The 655-nt window shown below is 36.6% G+C and overlaps 1 protein-coding gene across 1 annotated transcript in view; it reads left to right on the forward strand.

Moving 5' to 3' along the window:
• Positions 1–409: 409 nt before the first annotated feature.
• Positions 410–655, forward strand: part of LOC119593836 — a gene marked incomplete at its 3' end in the record, with an annotated part of 3,485 nt that continues 3,239 nt past the window's right edge. The window contains 1 exon segment of the mRNA XM_037942865.1: positions 410–436.

A 655-nucleotide genomic window follows, 5' to 3' on the forward strand; every position in this document is an offset into this window, starting at 1 on the left:
ATCGCAACATGAATAGCGCAAGTTAATCGATAAATCAATAAAAATTATACTTGCGAAAATTTCTTAGGCCAGTCCTCCAACGCACTGATTCATCTTTTTGTAATAACGGTTGGTATCAGCAGATCAAAATATAAATAGGTTTGGCGTCTTCTGTCCCGGTTGGTTGCCATGGATACGGCGAAGCCAGCGAGGAAGTTCGTTTCGATATTCCCTTTTGTTATCATTTTCATATCTTTATAATGCTTTACAAATCACGAAGTGTTTATCAAATTACGCAGAATAATAATAATAAAAAACTACATACCCACCCTTCATCATAGAAAAAGATCCCATATATCAGAAAATAAAATATTGATTAGTTGAGCCACACCAAGTCGAGTCACGTATTCGAACACGGTGTTTAGTTCTTCAGCTGTGGGAGTCGCCTTTTTGAGAGGTCTGTTTGTCCTGAGCTATTTATACACTGCCGTTTTTTTTTGTTAACTGTGAATATTTCATCGTTAGGAATTCCGTGAGATGCAAGCAAGAAGCTTTCCTCTCTTAATTTTCTGAAGGTGACCTAAAAATAGATACAAATGTGAAGAAATAGAGGGAGATCGTTCCCTAGTTGGGAAGTAATTGTTTGTAGCATGTAGTTGAGAATCCGAATATATCT

This window comes from Penaeus monodon, chromosome 32 (genome assembly GCF_015228065.2).
Source record: "Penaeus monodon isolate SGIC_2016 chromosome 32, NSTDA_Pmon_1, whole genome shotgun sequence".
NCBI lineage: Eukaryota > Metazoa > Arthropoda > Malacostraca > Decapoda > Penaeidae > Penaeus > Penaeus monodon.